This window comes from Chiloscyllium punctatum, chromosome 7 (assembly GCF_047496795.1).
Source record: "Chiloscyllium punctatum isolate Juve2018m chromosome 7, sChiPun1.3, whole genome shotgun sequence".
Classification (NCBI taxonomy): Eukaryota; Metazoa; Chordata; class Chondrichthyes; order Orectolobiformes; family Hemiscylliidae; genus Chiloscyllium; species Chiloscyllium punctatum.
In genome coordinates this window covers 135742873-135763139 of record NC_092745.1, presented here as the reverse complement: position 1 = coordinate 135763139, position 20267 = coordinate 135742873, and the positions used below count along the sequence as shown (strand labels likewise).

Genomic DNA, 20267 nt, shown 5'->3' with positions numbered 1-20267 from the left:
CAACACGAGGATATAGTCCAACAGGTTTATGTGAAAGCACTAGCTTTCGGAGCGCTGCTCCTTCAGAAACCCCCGATGAAACCAGTGCTTCCAAATAAACCTGTTGGACCAAAGCCTGGGGTTTAGTGATTTTTTAACTTTGTCCACCCCAGTCCAACACCGGCTCCTCTGCCTCTTTTTATCAACTCATTTCTCTGCTGTGTCCCTGGGTCTTCATAGAATTCCAACAGTGTGAAAACAGGCCATTTAGCCCATCAAGTCTACACCAACCCTCCAAACAGCATCCCACCCAGGCACATCACGTAAGCTTATCCTTGCAATTCTCCATTTTCTGTGGTTTATCCACATAATCTGCTCATCTGTAGACACTAGGGGCAATCCACCCAAACCTGCACATCTTTAGATTGTGGGAGGAAACCGGAGCACCTGGAGGAAACCCACGCAGACACAGGGAGAATGTGCAAACTCCACACAGAGAGTCACCCGAGGGTGGAATCAAATCCGGGAGCCTGGCGCTGTGAGCAGGACTGCTAACCACTGAGACCCTCATGTTGTCTTATCATTTCTTCAGACATTGAGGAACAATTCAGCTCTCAGTTACATTAAGTTACTAAATCCTGATTAAAATGGGCCCTTTTAAAACATGAATTAATTTGGTCTGGGAGGTAGGAGCTCAGAAAGGGAGGGGATGCTTGTGACCCACCGAAGGGGGGAGGGTGAGTGAAGAGGGGGGAGCCAGTGGATCTCTCGTCTCCTGGACAATCAGCAATCTGGGGATGCAGTCAGGAAATGGAACAATGTTGGGTTCCTGCTCCCCCAGGGGCCAGATCCAAACCCTTCATTACAACAGCGTGTCCGTATTGATCTGAACTCATGAGCTTCACTTGGAGTTGCTGGATATAGGAATCTGGGAGTTTAATGTAATATCGAAATGTTATGATGTCTGAGGCTAAGGAATAAATGGCTCAAGCTACAGTTTATTGGTTTATTAAATTCTGGACGATTGCCGTGGTAACAACACAGATACAGTAAAGATGTAATGTGCCTCTGAATCGATCAGAGCAGGAAGAACATTAAGGAAATGAGATGATTCTGTACAAGTTATCGAGTCATCGAATCTTACAGCCCAGAGAGAGTCCACTCTGCCCACACTTCCTGTGCTGGCTCTTTCAAATTAAAGAAACAGAGATCTCGATTGGTTGCAGGGTTTGGGGAAATGATAGAGACAGGGAGGGTGAGGACACACAGAGGGATTTGTAAAACAGGAAGAGCATTTTAAACTGGATGAATCTCCAGTGCTGGGGCTTTTCCCGATTCCCTTCAATTTGTCTCCACCTGATCAGTCACCCTCCTGCCCCTGGGAACACAGTATGGTTATTCACCTGATGATTTTTTAAATGTTAAACACTGGAGAAGCTGGGATTGTTCCACATGGAGCTGGGAATATGGAAGAGATTTCATCCAGGTGTTCCCAATTGTCCAGGATTTTAAGTTAATTGATTCTGTTGATAATGTCACTCTTGGAATTATTATAAACTAAATTTGTCTCTGTGCTTCTCCAACTGCGGGAATTGTTCTCTTGTGCAAAACCTTTCCTGTGGTCCTTTATCAACTTCCGTTTAAAAATCCAAATCTCCCACATCCACCGGTTTCCCCCTCTCCAGCTGCTTGTTACATATTCCCAAAAACTCCAGTTGCTTTAACAAACACCGTTTCCCTTTTATAAATCGGTGCTGTCTCTATCTGATCACACTCGGATTAAGAAACATAAAAGCTGACTGACTTGAGTGTCCTGCAGTCTGTGTGTCAGAGGGACATCTGTAGGAATTGATGTCGCGATCTATGAACTGAACAATGCCCTGAAATGCCAAGAGGTCCTCAGAGGAAATGCTAAATGATCCATTTCATTGACAAGAGTCTTCTTCATCAGTGCTGACAAGGATCTGCTGAAGTCTCTCTGAGACAGTGATAAGGTGGCAATGGAAGAGGAAGTGGAGGCTGATCGAAGGCAGTAACAACAAAGAGGCTTTTATTGTTGTGATTGTGAGCAATCTGCCTGTGTCTGGGATGTGACCAGATGTGACTGGATTATTCCAGGGAAGGTGGGAACATGATCTCCCAATGACTGGTGTCTGTCCTGTGTGCTCTTGCACCCAGCACAGGGAGATCCCAGCTTTATTCCTGTCCTACTCAGAGTGGCAGAGTACCTAAGGGTGGCACGATCACTCAGGGGTTAGCACTGCTGCCTCACAGCACCAGGGGTCCGGGTTCAATTCCAGCCTCGGGCATCAGTCTGTGTGGAGTTTGCACATTCTCCCCATGTCTGCGTGGGTTTCCTCTGGGTGCTCCAGGCACAATCCAAAGGTGTGCAGATTAGGTCAATGGGCCATGCTAAATTGCCCCATGGTATCCAGCGATGTGTAGGTTAGACGCATTAGTTAGGCGTAAATGTGGGTCCGGGAATGGGTCTGGGTGGGTAAATCTTTGGAAGGTCAGTGTGGACTCGTTGGGCTGAATGGCCTGTTCCCACACTGTAGGCATCCTATTCCATTCTGCATTTCAAGATCTGCTCATTCAGGAACTTGGAGTATTGCGTATAGTTCTGGTCACTGGATTATAGGAAGCATGTGGAAGCTTTGGAAAGGGTGCAGAGGAGATTTACCAGGATGCTGCCTGGTATGGAGGGAAGGTCTTACGAGGGAAGGCTGAGGGATTTGAGGCTGTTTTTGTTAGAAAGAAGAAGGTTGAGAGGTGACTTAATAGAGACATATAAGATAATCCGAGTGTTAGATAGGGTCGACAGGGAGAGTTGTTTCCCTCGGATGGCGATGGCTAACATGAGGGGACATAGCTTTAAATTGAGGGGTAGGACAGATATCAGAGGGAGTTTCTTTACTCAGAGAGTAGTAGGGGCATGGCACAAACTGCCTGCAACAGTATTAGACCCACTAACCTGGGAATGAGGGAGCTGTGTGCTGGAACATCCCAGGAATTGATGTGGCTTCAGAAAGGAATCCCAGCGTGGAACAGAGAGACGGAACTTGCATTTCTGTTGTACCTTTCTCTACTTTAGGATGACCCAGCGAGCACTACAGCTATTGAAGTCATTTTGTTGCAAAGCTCAAGCGGTAATGTAGCAAACACGCCAGCCAATATGCACAGCAAGATCCCATTAACCACAATGTGATCCTGAGCAGAGTGTCAGCCGGTGGGATGTTGGTTGAGGAGAGATATTTTCCTGTACTCTGGGAGAATTCCCTTCGTTTCTCTGAGAGAGTGTCCTGGGATCTTTGCCATCCCCTGGAAGGACAAGGCCATGTGACTGACACAGGGCTCCGTGATCTCTTGAATCAAACACAAAATGATATGGAAACAGTGCAGCACCCTCCCACAGATGGGGAATAATGGACTTGGTGCTGTCTTACTCAGTGTTTCTGAAGCTGGGAGCGTGGACCTATCTGGGACTATCTGTGGATTGATTTTCTGACAGTTGGAGGGTCTGAATTGAGGGCTAGGAGCAGCCTTTAGGGCAGAACAGTCCCAGGGCAAGCTGCCAATATCCCTATTCTTTCAGGCAGCAACAGGGCACTGTGTCTCAGGGGATTGCAACACAGTTCATTGAATAAGGGGCAACGTTTTCACACAGAGGGTGGTGTGTGTATGGAATGAGCTGCCAGAGGAAGAGGCTGGTACAATTACAACATTTAAAAGGCATCTGGATGGGTGTATGAATAGGAAGGGTTTGGAAGGATATGGGCCTGGTGCTGGTAAATGGGACTAGATTAATTTCAGATATCAGGTCAGCATGGACAAGTTGGACCGAAGGGTCTGTTGCCGTGCTGTACATCTCTATGACTGGTCAAACCAACTCCAAACCAGTAAACTGTGACTTAATGACTGAGAGACAACCCAAAATATGTAATCGCTTAACTTCTGTGCTGACGGAAGTGACTGGGTGAAAGTGAGGGCTACAGACACTTGGGATCAGAGTCAAGATTAGAGTGGTGCTGGAAAAGCACAACAGGTCAAGCAGCATCAGGAATGAGCTTGGGAGCCTCCAGGGTGGAGAGATAAATGGTAGCGGGTGGGGCTGGGGGGAAGGTAGCAACAGGTGGATGGAGGTGGGGGTAAAGGTGATAGGTCAGAGGGGAGGGTGGAGTGGATAGATGGGAAGGGAGATGGACAGGTAAGACAGGTCATGGGGACAGTGCTGAGCTGGAAGGTTGGAGCTGGGGTAAGGTGGGGGGGAAGGGGAAATGAGGGAACTAGTGAAGTCCACATTGATGCCCTGGGGTTGGAGTGTTCCGAGGCGGAAGATGAGGCGTTCTTCCTCCAGGCGTCTGGTGGTGAGGGAGCGGCGGTGAAGGAGGCCCAGGACCTGCATGTCCTCGGCAGAGTGTGAGGGGGAGTGAGTGAATTGATTGAAGATTGTTGTTCCCCAGGCAGGCCACCATGTCCACAACAGGATTTATTCATCGGTCTCTTTATTCCTCCCCCTTCATTTTGAATCTGATCGGGTTCCATGTGGAAACCTCCCTCTTCAATGACACCAGCCGCTTTCCAGGTTCTCTCTGGGACAGTTCATGGAAAATTCATGTTCCATCGTTCTTCAAACAGAGAGAGCCCTTGGGCGGTGTGTCTCAGGAAACAGATTGTTTCTCTGTTGAAGAGAACCAGGAAATAAAAATGATCTCAAGAAGTGAGGAAAGAGAAATAATCCTGGATTAATTGCCAGACCAGATGGAAGGGGCAATCCCTCAGGATTGAGGGAACCGTGGATTCATCTCTCTATCTCCAACTGCCACTGTTCAGTCAACAATTCCATCAGCTCAGAGTCTGCTCTCCTTCCAGTCAGCTTGGCTTGGTGAGGGGTAGGTCATGCCTCACAAACCTTATTTAATTTTTTGAGGATGTGACAAAGTATGTTGATGAAGGTAGAGCAGTGGATGTTGTGTACATGAATTTTATCAAGGTGTTTGATAAGGTTCTCCATGGTAGTCTCATTCAGGAGGTGAAGACCCGGGGGATACTGGGAAACCTGGCTGTCTGGGTACAGAATTGGCCGGCCCATAGAAGACAGAGGGAGATGGACAGTATTCAGTCTGGAGCTCAGTGACCAGTGGTGTTCCACGGGGAACTGTCCTGAGACCTCTGCTCTTTGTGATTTTTAAAAGTGACTTGGATGAGGAAGTGGAAAGGTGAGTTAGTACGTTTACCGATGCCACGAAGGTTGGTGGAGTTGTGGATAGTGTGGAGGGCTGTTGTAGGCTGCATTGGGACATTGACAGGATGCAGAGCTGGGCTGAGACGTGGCAGATGGAGTTCAACCTGGAAAAGTGTGAGGTGATTCAGTTTGGAAAGTCGCATTTACGTGCAGAATACAGGATTCTTGGCACTGGGGAGAAACAGATGGATCTTGGGGTTCGTGTCCATAGATCCCTCAAAGTTGCCACCCAGGTTGATCGGGTTGTTAAGAAGGCATATAGTGTGTTGGCTTTCATTAGCGGGGGGATTGAGATATGGTGCAGCTCTATAAAGCCCTGGTTAGACCACTCCTGGAATATTGTGTTCAGTTCTGGTTGTCTCATTATAGGAAGGATGTGGTAGCTTTCGAGAGGGTGCAGAGGAGATATCCCAGGATGCTGCCTAGACTAGAGGGTGTGTCTTATGAAGAAAGGTTGAGGGAGCTAGGGCTTTTCTCATTGGAGAGAAAGATGAGAGGTGACTTGATAGAGGTGAACAAGATGATGACAGGCATAGATAGAGTGGAGAGCCAGAGACTTTTTCCCAGAGCAGATATGTCTGTCATGAGGGGCATAATTTTAAGGTGAGGAATGTTTAAGGGAGATGGTAGAGGTAGATTCTTTACACAGAGAGTGGGGGGTGCGTGGAATGCACTGCCAGCAGTGGTAGTAGAGTCAGAGACATTAGGGACATTTAAGCGACTCTTGGATAGGTGCCTGGATGATAGTAAAATGAAGGGTGTGTAGGTTAGTCTGATCTTGTTCCAAGATAAAAGGTCAACATAACATCAAGGGCCAAAGGCCCTGTACTGTACTATTCTCTGTTCAATGTTCCTCCTTGGGCGAGAACGGTTCTGTATTGAATCACCCACAGTCTGGGGAATTGTGGAATTAACCCATCCCATTGTCCACTCCATTTCCCACCCCCCCCCCCCCCACTCTAACGATATAACTCTCTGTGAAACTGTTCACAGTCCCTGAAGCTCTGCCGTTCGTATCACACAGAGATCCTGAAGCTGTTGTGTATCACCAGAAGGGACTTATCAACTGAGGGACTTATCAACTGAGGGACTTATCCACCAAAACATCACAGTCCCACAGTAACGTCACCCCCCACCTGGGAGGTCATGGTCTCATGGTCTCAGAGAGTCTGCATTTAGGGCGGCACGGTGGCACAGTGGTTAGCACTGCTGCCTCACAGCGCCAGAGACCCGGGTTCAATTCCCGCCTCAGGCGACTGTCTGTGTGGAGTTTGCACATTCTCCCCGTGTCTGCGTGGGTTTCCTCCGGGTGCTCCGGTTTCCTCCCACAGTCCAAAAATTAGTTAGGGTGAATTGGCCATGCTAAATTGCCCGTAGTGTTAAGTGAAGGGGTAAACGTAGGGGAATAGGTCTGGGTGAGTTGCTCTTTGGAGGGTCAGTGTGGACTTGTTGGGCCGAAGAGCCTGTTTCCACTCTGTAAGTAATCGAATCTAATCTGAAATTAAGATTCTGGATTAGAGGTGCTGGAAGAGCACAGCAGTTCAGGCAGCATCCAAGTAGCTTTGAAATCGATGTTTCGGGCAAAAGCCCTTCATCAGGAATAAAAGCTTAGGGCTTTTGCGCGAAACGTCGATTTCGAAGCTACTTGGATGCTGCCTGAACTGCTGTGCTCTTCCAGCACCACTAATCCAGAATCTGGTTTCCAGCATCTGCAGTCATTGTTTTTCCCTCTGAAATTATGAGTCAAATGACGACCAGGAAACCACTGTTGATTGTTGGGAAAAACCCATCTGGGTCACTAATACCCTTCAGGGAAGGAAACGGCTGGTCTGGCCTACATGTGATTCCAGACCCACAGCAATGGGGTTGACTCAACTGCTCCCTGGGTAATTAGGGATGGGCAATAAATGCTGCTCGGCCAGTGATGCCCTTATCCCATGAGTGAATAAATAAAGCTCGCAGAAATCTCTCACTCCCTCCTCCCTTAAACCTCCTCATCATTCCTCCCCTTGGCTCCATTCTCCTCACCCCCTCACAATCCATGCCCCCTCCCTCCTCCTGCCTCTCCCTATCCGATTCCAATGTCTCTGCGATGATGGTGGGGTTGGGTTTCTGAGCCGAGGGCTCATCCACTCTGCCCACTTGTTATTGCATTCCTTTGCAGTTTCTTTCTGTCTCTTTTATATCTTTCCCCACTCACACTAAACCTATGCCCTCTAGATCTGGACTCCCCCACCCCAGGGAAAAGACTTTGCCTATTTACCCAATCCTCTATAAGATCACCCCTCAGTCTCCAATGCTCCAGGGAAAACAGCCCCAGCTGTTCAGTCCCTCCCTATAGCTTCAAACCTTCCAAATCTTTTCTGCACCCTTTCAAGTTTAACAGCATCTTTCCTACAGCAGAATTGAACACGGTATTTCAAAATTGGCCTTACTAATGTCCTTACAGCCACAACATGATCTCCCAACTCCTGTACTCAGTGCACTGACCAATAGAGGTCCAAATGCCTTCTTCACTATCTTAGTTACCTACTAGTCCACTTTCAAGGAGCTATGAACCTGCACTCTGAGGCTTCTTTGTTCAGCAACACTCCCCAGGACCTTACCATTAAGTGTATAGGTCCTGCCTGATTTGCCTTTCCAAAATGCAGCCCCTCACATTTATCTGAATTAACCTCCATCTTGCTGCTCCTTGGCCCATTGGCCCGTCTGATCACGATCCCGATGGAACCTGAGGGAACCGTCTTCGCTGTCCACTACATTTCCAAGTTCGGTGTCATCTGCAAACTTACAAACCATACCACTGGACACAAGCCTCTGCCTCCTACCAACACGCTGAGTGGGCACAGTACACACTCCTGGTGGTGGTATCGGAGAGACTTTGAGTTCCTGGCGGTGTCAGTATCCAACGCAGCGTGTTTGGGGCCGGTGCATTACCCAGCATCATCAGTGACATATACATTGGGGAGATCCAGTGAGGACCGTCAGTGGCGAGGACATCTGTGAGGGTGAGACAGTGAGAGAGCGGGCGTCTGTGAAGCTGAGACAGTGTGAGAGTGGGCGTCTGTGAAGGTGAGACAGTGAGAGAGCGGGCGTCCGTGAGGGTGAGACAGTGAGAGAGTGGGCATCCGTGAGGGTGAGACGGTGGGAGAGCGGGCGTCTGTGAAGGTAAGACAGTGAGAGAGCGGGCGTCTGTGAAGGTGAGACAGTGTGAGAGTGGGCGTCTGTGAAGGTGAGACAGTGAGAGAGCGGGCGTCTGTGAAGGTGAGACAGTGAGAGAGCGGGCGTCTGTGAAGGTGAGACAGTGTGAGAGTGGGCGTCTGTGAAGGTGAGACAGTGAGAGAGCGGGCGTCTGTGAAGGTGAGACAGTGGGAGAGCGGGCGTCTGTGAAGGTAGAGACAGTGGGAGAGCGGGCGTCTGTGAAGGTGAGACAGTGAGAGAGCGGGCGTCTGTGAAGGTGAGACAGTGTGAGAGCGGGCGTCTCTGAGGGTGAGACAGTGTGAGAGTGGGCGTCTGTGAGGGTGAGACAGTGTGAGAGCGGGCGTCTGTGAAGGTGAGACAGTGAGAGAGTGGGCGTCTGTGAAGGTGAGACAGTGAGAGAGCGGGCGTCTGTGAAGGTGAGACAGTGAGAGAGTGGGCGTCTGTGAAGGTGAGACAGTGAGAGAGCGGGCGTCTGTGAAGGTGAGACAGTGAGAGAGCGGGCGTCTGTGAAGGTGAGACAGTGCGAGAGCGGGCGTCTGTGAAGGTGAGACAGTGCGAGAGCGGGCGTCTGTGAAGGTGAGACAGTGGGAGAGTGGGCGTCTGTGAGGGTGTGACAGTGAGAGAGCGGGCGTCTGTGAAGGTGAGACAGTGAGAGAGAGGGCGTCTGTGAGGGTGTGACAGTGAGAGAGCGGGCGTCTGTGAAGGTGAGACAGTGAGAGAGAGGGCGTCTGTGAAGGTGAGACAGTGCGAGAGCGGGCGTCTGTGAAGGTGAGACAGTGAGAGAGAGGGCGTCTGTGAAGGTGAGACAGTGAGAGAGCGGGCGTCTGTTAAGGTGAGACAGTGAGAGAGAGGGCGTCTGTGAAGGTGTGACAGTGAGAGAGTCGGCGTCTGTGAAGGTGAGACAGTGAGAGAGCGGGCGTCTGTGAAGGTGAGACAGTGCGAGAGCGGGCGTCTGTGAAGGTGAGACAGTGCGAGAGCGGGCGTCTGTGAAGGTGAGACAGTGAGAGAGAGGGCGTCTATGAAGGTGAGACAGTGAGAGAGCGGGCGTCTGTGAAGGTGAGACAGTGGGAGAGCGGGCGTCTGTGAAGGTGAGACAGTGTGAGAGTGGGCGTCTGTGAAGGTGAGACAGTGTGAGAGCGGGCGTCTGTGAAGGTGAGACAGTGGGAGAGCGGGCGTCTGTGAAGGTGAGACAGTGTGAGAGCGGGCGTCTGTGAAGGTGTGACAGTGCGAGAGTGGGCGTCTGTGTAGGTGAGACAGTGGGAGAGCGGGCATCTGTGAAGGTGAGACAGAGCGAGAGTGGGCGTCTGTGAAGGTGAGACAGTGCGAGAGCGGGCGTCTGTGAAGGTGTGACAGTGAGAGAGCGGGCGTCTGTGAAGGTGAGACAGTGTGAGAGTGGGCGTCTGTGTAGGTGAGACAGTGGGAGAGCGGGCATCCGTGAGGGTGAGACAGTGAGAGAGCGGGCGTCTGTGAAGGTGAGACAGTGTGAGAGCGGGCGTCTGTGAAGGTGAGACAGTGTGAGAGCGGGCGTCTGTGAAGGTGAGACAGTGTGAGAGCGGGCGTCTGTGAAGATGAGACAGTGAGAGAGCGGGCGTCTGTGAAGGAGAGACAGTGTGAGAGTGGGCGTCTGTGAAGGTGAGACAGTGGGAGAGTGGGCATCTGTGAAGGTGAGACAGTGTGAGAGCGGGCGTCTGTGAAGGTGAGACAGTGAGAGAGCGGGCGTCTGCGAAGGTGAGACAGTGTGAGAGCGGGCGTCTGTGAAGGTGAGACAGTGTGAGAGCGGGCGTCTGTGAAGATGAGACAGTGAGAGAGCGGGCGTCTGTGAAGGTGAGACAGTGGGAGAGCGGGCGTCTGTGAAGGTGAGACAGTGTGAGAGCGGGCGTCTGTGAAGATGAGACAGTGTGAGAGCGGGCGTCTGTGAAGGTGAGACAGTGTGAGAGCGGGCGTCTGTGAAGGTGAGACAGTGTGAGAGTGGGCGTCTGTGAAGGTGAGACAGTGTGAGAGTGGGCGTCTGTGTAGGTGAGACAGTGGGAGAGCGGGCATCCGTGAGGGTGAGACAGTGAGAGAGCGGGCGTCTGTGAAGGTGAGACAGTGTGAGAGCGGGCGTCTGTGAAGGTGAGACAGTGTGAGAGCGGGCGTCTGTGAAGGTGAGACAGTGTGAGAGCGGGCGTCTGTGAAGATGAGACAGTGAGAGAGCGGGCGTCTGTGAAGGAGAGACAGTGTGAGAGTGGGCGTCTGTGAAGGTGAGACAGTGGGAGAGTGGGCATCTGTGAAGGTGAGACAGTGTGAGAGCGGGCGTCTGTGAAGGTGAGACAGTGAGAGAGCGGGCGTCTGCGAAGGTGAGACAGTGTGAGAGCGGGCGTCTGTGAAGGTGAGACAGTGTGAGAGCGGGCGTCTGTGAAGATGAGACAGTGAGAGAGCGGGCGTCTGTGAAGGTGAGACAGTGGGAGAGCGGGCGTCTGTGAAGGTGAGACAGTGTGAGAGCGGGCGTCTGTGAAGATGAGACAGTGTGAGAGCGGGCGTCTGTGAAGGTGAGACAGTGAGAGAGCGGGCGTCTGTGAAGGTGAGACAGTGGGAGAGCGGGTGTCTGTGAAGGTGAGACAGTGCGAGAGCGGGCGTCTGTGAAGGTGAGACAGTGAGAGAGCGAGCGTCTGTGAAGGTGAGACAGTGTGAGAGCGGGCGTCTGTGAAGGTGAGACAGTGAGAGAGTGGGCGTCTGTGAAGGTGAGACAGTGGGAGAGCGGGCGTCTGTGAAGGTGAGACAGTGAGAGAGCGAGCGTCTATGAAGGTGAGACAGTGGGAGAGTGGGCGTCTGTGAAGGTGAGACAGTGTGAGAGCGGGCGTCTGTGAAGGTGAGACAGTGAGAGAGTGGGCGTCTGTGAAGGTGAGACAGTGGGAGAGCGGGCGTCTGTGAAGGTGAGACAGTGAGAGAGCGAGCGTCTATGAAGGTGAGACAGTGGGAGAGTGGGAGTCTGTGAAGGTGAGACAGTGCGAGAGCGGGCGTCTGTGAAGGTGAGACAGTGAGAGAGTGGGCGTCTCTGAGGGTGAGACAGTGTGAGAGTGGGCGTCTCTGAGGGTGAGACAGTGTGAGAGCGGGCGTCTGTGAAGGTGAGACAGTGAGAGTGGGCGTCTGTGAAGGTGAGACAGTGAGAGAGTGGGCGTCTGTGAAGGTGAGACAGTGAGAGAGTGGGCAAGGTATTCCAGAGACGAAGGTGATTCGGGCCCAGCAGCAGGTCCAGGGGGGAGTGTGATCAGACCGTAGGGTTTTGGGAGATGTTAGGACAGGGCACTGAAAACTTGCTCAAAGAATGAGATTTGAAAGTGAATCGTTAATGAGATTGAGAGGCCTGGAGGGACTGTATCGCCTCTTTCTGTGCTGTTGGACTGTCTGTTATGAGACTGATGAGGCCAATGGTTTTGGTTGTCTCTGGTCTGTAAGAGGCTGCTTTGATTGAGGGATGAATGTTGGTCGGGACATTGAGGAGAGCTCCCCTCTCCCGTTCCCCCCCACCCCTCCTGTTTCAGGCTGTGCAATTGGATGGATGACCCATCCTGACAGGGGCAAGTGGAGATTCAGTCTGAACATCTCACCTGAAAGGCAGCATCTGTGACAGTGCAGCATCCCCTCAGTCCTCCACTGTCATGGACTCACAGAGTAATGCACAGGGCATGACCCATCGGCCCATCAGCTCCATGTTGGTCAGCTGCTGGTGTCAGGTGTGATTTTTATATTCAGCCTGGAGTGGGTCGTGAACCGGGAACTGTTGGAGAGTCACAGGCCAGAGCACTGCCCATTGAACCCGCAGCTTACCCTCAGACCCAGTCTCTCCACGTAACGCGGTCCCTTTCCTGATTCTTGCTGGTTGGAAAGTCTCGAGTGGACGGGGACCAATGGGGATTGTTTGTTTCCTTGTTTAATTCTCACCTTTTTCTCCCTGTCTCTCATTTCTTCCTTTCTTTTCTCTCATCCTCTTTTATTCCTCTGTCTCACTTTCCCCTTCCCTCGATTTCTCTTCCCTTCATTCTTTTCCTCCTGTTGTTATCAATGACCCCACCCATGGATCAAATTGGTCAATGTCTATTTCTTCAGAAAGGTGTGAAGTTGTCAGTGAGATTCCCACTGCATTAAGTGACAGTGATGTGTGGGGAGAAAGGGCTGCTCTCTGTTTTATACTGACTCCTGCTCATATCCAAGCACTGAATCAACATTTGAAGATAGCCTCTGGTGCAGTTTGGGATGGTTGAAAAAAGAATAATCTGATTTGCTGCTGAGAAATGGATCTTTTTTTATTGCAATTTCAGTGATTTGCTGGAAATGATCCGAATGTAAACGAGTCAGCTGGAGAAATCTTTGTTTAACTGGAACGTGAAGCGAGGTGGGGATAATTCACTCTGACACATTCCAGGTTTGCAATGTAATTTATCTTCACACAGAGTGCGGGGAATCTGAGAAAGCTCCTGCCTCAGACTGTCCCCTGATTCTCCTGTTTCTCCTGGACCCCCTCACAACACCATTGCTACAATCCTCGATGAGACACCAATTACATGGTACAGTCTGGTGAGGGATCAGGAATCATATTTAAAGGAAACAGAGTGAGATCCAGGGAACTTACTGGAAGAACAAAGTCTCAGATTTCCAGTTTCTGATAAATGAATGTTCCAACCAGTGTCCGGTGGAGATTCCCAATTTGTTGAGGTTCCAGTCAGGAGACTCCACATCCTTAAGCTCCTGGGTAAGGAGGTGAACTTGCTCCTTCAGCTCTTCACCTGCCAATGTCAGTGCTTGAGCATTCGGATTTAGAACTCTCGGATCACAGGGGGATTGAAATTCTTTCGTCCTGGTTTGTTTTGACAGGGGCTGGTCACTGCACTCAGCGTGAGTGTGATTTCATTTCCATAGCTTCAGCTGCTGCGCAGGGGTGTTTAACGTCCAACATTATGCACACACCAGTACACCAGGCCAAGGACAAACATAGCATTGGGGTTTAAACCCATTGTTGTCATTCCAAACCCCAGGTTAGGGTTGTGAGGACACACTATGACAGATGGTGAAAATGGAATTTTCTGAAAAGATGGAATGAAACAGAGTGAGTCTGACAGTGAGCATTGTCCTGAATTCAGTCTGTCAGCTGCTGACATGATGCTTTCCCAGAGACATCTGCTCCGGAGGAAGGAAGTAAGATCCAAGGGAACTGCCAATCTCCAATGTCCATCCCTCTCATTGGGAAGAGGAGAGAATTGGAAAGAAAGCAGGAGATTGTGGGAAAGGTGCCATTTCTAATGGGTTCCCTTGGCCTTCTCCTTTGTAAAGGAGGGAGGCAGATAGTGAATGGTGATTCTGTCCCATTCTTGTGTCTGACCAAGGCTCAAGGAACATTGGTCTTTATCTCAGAGTCTGGAACACAAATGATACCTCCTGCTCCCCAAAGTCAAGGCCTGAGCTCCATCAGGAGGAACTGGGTTCAGGTCTGTGTCCCTCTCCTCAGGAAGGGGAGACTGGCCTTGGGGGGGACAGAGCAGATTCACCAGAATGATCCCGGGGAGGAAAGGGTTAAAGGACGAGGCCGGGCTGTATCGATCGGATTGTAATCCCCTTAGTATCGAAGATTAAAGGGGGATCCCATGGAGGTCTCTCAGATGGTAAAAGGAGTTGATTGGGTTGATGGAGAGAGGAGGGGGGAGAGTCCAGGACAAGGGGCAGGACCTTCCAATCTGAGCCAGACCCTACAGGGGGAGATCAGGAACCATCTCCCCACACGGGGGGATAGTGGGGGTGCATCTGGAATTGTCTCTCTCAGGGAAAGGTGTAGATTCTGGGGATTAATTGGAGCTTTCAGACACTGTGATGGGTGAGTTTGTGGGACAAAGTTAACAATCACACAGCACCAGGTTAGAGTCCAACAGATTTATTTGGAAGCACTCGCTTTCCGAGCACTGCTCCTTCATCAGATAACTACTGGGGCAGGATCATAAGACACAGAATTTATAACATTGGCACCTGCACTTCATTGGACAAGGGCATATGGAGCAACACTGGGGAATGTTAATGATACAGAGCAGCTGGGATCTGAGGAACATGGGATTTCTGAACAGAGTGACTGAACACTCCCCAGACTGATACTTGGAGATTTTCCCACGAACATTTCCCAGATCATTGAGCACATTTCCCTCATGCTAATAAACTCAGTGTCAGTTCCTCACTGAGACCAGTTACAATGTGTGTCTGTGTTCCTCACACTTTATCAGTGACTTTCATCTCTCTGTCTCTATGACGTGGTGTGATCTGAGATGGACGTTACTGACTCAGCTCCCCGCTCCCAGTCTCAGGGATCAGGGAAACCTCATGGACCAGCTGTAAGGACCGCACTCCAGTGAGGGAAAGAGATGAGGCTCAGTCCCAGAGACACAATTAACCTGTGAGTCACACACCCCTCCCTAAATCTGTAACCCCCTCCAGCCCCTACACCATCTCCCTATCTCTGTAACCCTCTCCAGCCCTTACACCCCCTCCCTAAATCTGTAACCCCCTCCAGCCCCTACACCCCCTCCCTATCTCTGTAACCCTCTCCAGCCCCTACACCCCTCCCTAAATCTGTAACCCCCTCCAGCCCCTACACCATCTCCCGATCTCTGTAACCCTCTCCAGCCCCTACACCCCTCGCTACATCTGTAACCCCCTACAGCCCCTACACCCCCTCCCTAAATCTGTAACCCTCTCCAGCCCCTACACCCCCTCCCTAAATCTGTAACCCCCTACAGCCCCTACACCCCCTCCCTAAATCTGTAACCCCCTCCAGCCCCTACACCCCTCCCTAAATCTGTAACCCCCTCCAGCCCCTACACCCCCTCCCTATCTCTGTAACACCCTCCAGCCCCTACACCCCCACCCTATCTCTGTCACCTTCTTCAGTCCCTAAACCCCTCCCTATCTCTATAACCCCTTCCAGCCCCTACATCCCTCTCTTTATTTCTCCCTGACTCAGTTTGCTGCGATGCATTCCCCTGTGTTACCTGTCTGATTTTGATGCGTGTGGGCGGTGCTATGTAGATGCAGGTTAGTGTTTGTTTTCATTGTAACCCTGTCAGTGCGATGTAAATGTGAAAAAAGCCAATCAGTGCCCAGATGTCATCGAGTCGGTATCCAATCCACACGGAGCCTTTCATAAGCAGCAGTCAGAAAGCTGAAAGAACAGAGAGTGACAGAACGTTCCAGTGAGTGCCTGCTCTCAGTTTACTCACTCACTCACTCACTTACACTCAGATCCAGGCTCACACTCACACACACTCACAGACCCTCTCACATACACACACTCACACACACTCACACACACACTCACAGACCCTCTCACATACACACACTCACAGACCCTCTCACATACACACACTCACACACACACTCACAGACCCTCTCACATACACACACTCACACACACACTCACAGACCCTCTCACATACACATACACACAAACACTCAAAGACACTCTCACGTACACACTCACACACACACACTCACAGACCCTCACACATACACACACTCACAGACACACATACACACTCACAGACACACACACACATCTCACACTTTCTCTCACACACACACAAACTCACACTTTCTTTCTCACACACACACAAACTCACACTTTCTCTCTCTCTCTCACACACACACACACACACACACACACACACACACAAAGAGCCAGGCTCTCTCTCACACACACACACAAACTCACACTTTCTCTCTCACACACACACACACATCTCACACTTTCTCTCACACACACACTCACTGAGATTGAATTCCTCATTAAACCTGGAGGAAGGAGTGTAGCAGCATCAAGAATCTTTGTTGAACTCTGACAGCCCGAGGGGGTGGGATCCAGGGACGGAGCGAGACAGACTTGTGACAAAGTCACTCTGAGCTCTGAGAACCTTCGAACACAAAGCATCTCCAGACTGCCAGCATTCTGTTTTGTGGAGGGACTGGGGGATCTGTCTTGCAGCTTATCCCTGTCATCTCTCTCCTTCCCTCTCTGTTCCTGAAGGATCCTTTGCAGGAAAACCAGGAGAACGCAGGATTCCCAACAGTGTGACTGGGACACAGAAGCAGGAGATCAAACTGTTCCACAGTGAAAGCCCAGGGACCAGTGACAGTAAGTGGCTGTTTCTCCTCACTGCCTGAACCTTGGGCTGTTTCACGGGTCTCTCGCTTTCTCTTTTATCACAGCTCTCTGCTCCCTCTCTTTTCTTCTCTCACTTTCTGTTTCTCTCAGTCTCTCCTCCTCTGTCTATTACTCTGTATCTCTCACCCCTCTCTGTCTCACATTTCACATCTTTTGATCTCAGTCTTTCAATTTCCATCGATCTGTCTCTCTCTGTCCATCTGTGTATCACTCTCTGATTCTCGCTCTCCATCTGCCTCTATCTTACACTCTCTCACTTACTCTTTCTCTTTCAATCTGTCTCCCACACACACACTCTCTCTCTCCCTTACACACCATCTCTCTCTCTCTCTCTCTCTCTCTCTCTCTCTCTCTGTCTCCTATGAATTTGGGAATCTAACTGTGGGACAGTTGCAGGCAGGTTATATGGTCAGCCAATGAGATCCTTGTGTGATGTAGTCACTGTGTTGATGGAAGAAACCCAGCTACCAACTGTGCACAGCAATCTCCCAGACAGCAATGAGACTGTCACCAAATAACAGGAACCTCTGTAGGTCACAGACAGAACATACGTGTCTCCTTCACTGCTCAGCAACAGCCTGTCTTTGGCTATTTAGGAGCAAGTGAGGCCTGCAGATGCTGGAGATCAGAGTCCAGAGTGTGGTACTGGTAAAGCACAGCCAACCAGACAGCATCCAAGGAGCAGGAGAATCAACGATTCAGGCTTAAGCCCTTCCTCAGATGAAGAGCTCCCAATGAAGAGTTCAAAACCGTCTCTCCTGCTCCTGGGATACTGCCTGAACTGCTGTGCTTTTCCAGCATCACTCATCCAGAATCCCGGTTCAATAAGGTCAGCAGCAAGTATCAGTGAGTTCAAAAATATAAAAGTTTATCGGTGAAGGTACAACAGATGAAATTTATCTCACTGTTAGATTTACCATCTCCAGTCTCCTGTGAGACAGGCCTGCAGAGTCAGAGAGTCCTACAGCTCAGAGACAGGCCCTTTGGCCCAAACTGGCCCATGCTGTCCAAAATGTCCGCCCACACTAACCCCACTTCCCTGCACTTGGCCCATATCCTTCTAATCCTTTCCTGTCCATGTATTTGTCCAAATGCCTTTTAAATGTTGGATTGTTTTGAAGCTTTGAAGTTGAAGTGAGGGTTTTTATAAACTGAAGGGATTTCACAAGGTTGTGAGATCTCTCACAGTCGAATTGCTCACATGTTGGTCCTTGGGTGAATGTGAAGGTGGAGGGCAGTTCCTTTCTCTGTTGGAATCTCCCGTTGTCAAGACAATATACTAGTTCCCTTGTCTGGTTGAATTAATGGCAAAGGATTTGATCAGTTTCTGGTGGAACAGTTTATAAGCAGCTGCTGGGTTTCGAAGGAGACAGAAAACATGGCTGTCTCTTCATGTGAGCTGTTTGCCAGTTCAAAGTCCTTTTACAAACAAAGAGATTGGGTTTGTGCAGATTCTAATATTCGGTGTTGTGGTTGAACACCTTGTAGCTTTAAGATGGTCAGTGTTATTGTTTCTGAATGACCCAGTCCATCTGATGATCAATGCCCTTTCTGATTGGTTTCAGGGAAAGGCCATTAATAGACATCAGTGGGAAAGTTCCTTTTGTGACAAGGGAGGGATTTCCTTTCACCAAATAAGTCAGGTGACCCTTGACAGGCCATCTTTTCCAGCATTTTGTGTCCAGTTTTAATACAGAAAGTACTGACTAAAATCACATCATAAACTGGGAGCTGGGACAGCATTGATATTGTGGGCTGAATGGGCCCTTCTGAATGGGAAGATTCCTTGAGGATAGTGAGAGAGCTGATTTCTGACATTGCTTTTTGTTAAATTGCATTTACGAACCACACCCGACCAAATCTCTCACCCACTGTCAAGTCTGGGAGGAGAGAGTCACTGAGAAAGATGATTCACTCCTTGGAGACATAAAGGGACAGATTCCCAGGAAGATGAACATTTCATTTTGAACACAATGAGAAACAGGAGCAGGAATTGGCCATTCGGCCCATTGGACATGCCCAACATTCAATAATCTCTGATTGGCTGATCTGATAGTGACCTCATTTCCTTTCTGTCCCTTCCCCTTATACTCTCCCTGTAACGCTTGACCCCTTGTTGATGAAAACTGTCTAACTCGGCCTGTGAATCTCTTGAGTGTTCCAGCCTGCACTGATCCCTGGGGAAGAGAATTCCATGGAATTCCCTTTGCCAGATATTGTTGCCATGAGCTGTGTGAGTGAGCTCCCTGCCTGGATGTTCCAGATGTGTTTACTGAGTAGGATAATGATGTTTCCCTCAATACCCAGCCTCATCTGATGCCTGGAAATGGGAATCAATCCAACAGGAATCCTTATTCCCCGGCTGTTGGTGGGACCAGAGAGAGAGAGACTGCTGCAGGAGAAGGTCCACAATTGCTGGTTATCCCAGCAGAGTGTCAGAGGCTGAAGAAATGAAAGATTCCTGTGTAACGCTCAGGCAGGGAGCCTGTCTCTCCTTCCACAGCCAATGTTTCTGTTCAGTGATTGTGGCTGTATCTCTCCCTCTCCTGGGAAATCTCACAGTCGCTGTCTGACCTCTACACACTCTCCTCTTGTCAGTCTCCTCACTGAGCCCTGAAAGGACGGTGAGAATTGAACATCCCCAGGCTCTCTCTCAGATTCACACTGAGAGAGTGTTTCCCCTCCTGGGGCCTCTCGGACCAGAGGGGCACAGTCTCAGAATAAAGGGGCACCAATTTCAGACTGAGATGAGGGGGAAAGTTCCTCTCTGAGGGTTGTGAGTCTTTGGAACTCCGTAACACAGGGAGTTGTGGGGGGAGAGTCCTTGTGGATATTTAAGGCTGAAAGATTCTTGATTATTTCGGGGCATCTTGGGTTATGGGGAAAAGGGAGGAAAGTTGATGTGAGGAATGTTGGATCAGCCAATCATCCTATTGAATGGTGGAACAGGCTCGAAGGGCTGAATGGCCTATGATACGAAAGTCGGTGGAGTGGTGGACAGCGAAGAAGGATGTGGCAGGTTACAGCAGGATATAGATAAGTTGCAGAGCTGGGCAGTAAGGTGGCAAATGGAGTTCAATGTAGCTAAGTGTGAAGTGATTCACTTTGGTAAGAGTAATAAGAAGATGGATTACTGGGCTAATGGTAGGCTACTTGGTAGTGTGGATGAGCAGAGGGATCTTGGTGTCCATGTACACAGATCTCTGAAAGTTGCCACCCAGGTAAATAGTGCTGTGAAGAAGGCATATGGCGTACTGGCTTTTATTGGTAGAGGAATTGAGTTCCGGAGTCCTGAGGTCATGCTGCAGTTGTATAAGACTCTGGTGCGGCCTCATCTGGAATATTGTGTGCAGTTTTGGTCGCCATACTATAGGAAGGATGTGGAGGCACCGGAACGGGTGCAGAGGAGGTTTACCAGGATGTTGCCTGGTATGGTAGGAAGATCCTATGAGGAAAGGCTGAGGCACTTGGGGCTGTTCTCATTGGAGAAAAGAAGGTTTAGGGGAGATTTGATAGAGGTGTACAAGATGATTAGGGGTTTAGATAGGGTTGGCAGTGAGAACCTTTTTCCACGTATGGAGTCAGCTGTTACTAGGGGACACAGCTTTAAATTAAGGGGAGGTTGGTATAGGACAGATGTTAGGGGTAGATTCTTTACTCAGCGGG

At 50.1% G+C, this 20267-nt stretch overlaps 1 pseudogene; it reads left to right on the top strand.

The window, feature by feature from the left end:
• LOC140480172 (netrin-G1-like) overlaps positions 1-20267 on the top strand; it is a 167655-nt pseudogene that overhangs the window by 32211 nt on the left and 115177 nt on the right.